Consider the following 626-nt stretch of genomic DNA (forward strand, 5'->3'; position numbering starts at 1 on the left):
TTATTGGGACGTTTGGTTTATTTCACGCCCCTCTTCCCCCAAGCCCACCACTTTCGGAAAGCGTGTTACTGATTTTGTATTGTCTCCTGCTTATGCCCTCCAGTCTTCCCTCCTGTGGGACTCTTTCCTTTTAGGCACTGCTGCCCTTAGAAGTTTAATCCAGTGGGCTACACTGGTTTCACTGAGGCGGCTTAGAAGGTATGACTTCATAAATTAAACCGGAGCAGAACCCAGTTTAATGAGGAGCTAGGTGATAATAGAGGTTCCAAGCACAGGATTAGGAGCTGAGGGCAGTTTCTGAAACTGTTTTGCCGGATGAGCAGGGCCTGTGTGTCCAGCCTGTTTCTGTGGGTTCTTGCAGGCCTCTGATTGAGGAAGGGAAGCAAAAGCTGGTTGTTGCCAGGTATTGACCTGATATGGTGAATTCTATGATCTGGAAACTGGGACATCTGAAGAACAGGTGACCACGATGGATGGCTTTCTTTGCATGGCTCTACCTGTCTGCAGTGGTTGGAGAAACCTACTTTCAGTCCTTATCACCTGGTGTATGTGTTAGCAGATGTGTGCTGATCCAGGATGCCCGGACGGAAACCTTGCAGCTGCTGCCGGCAGGCTCTGAAAATGAC

The sequence above is a fragment of the Kogia breviceps genome, chromosome 2 (genome assembly GCF_026419965.1).
Source record: "Kogia breviceps isolate mKogBre1 chromosome 2, mKogBre1 haplotype 1, whole genome shotgun sequence".
Taxonomy (NCBI): Eukaryota; Metazoa; Chordata; class Mammalia; order Artiodactyla; family Physeteridae; genus Kogia; species Kogia breviceps.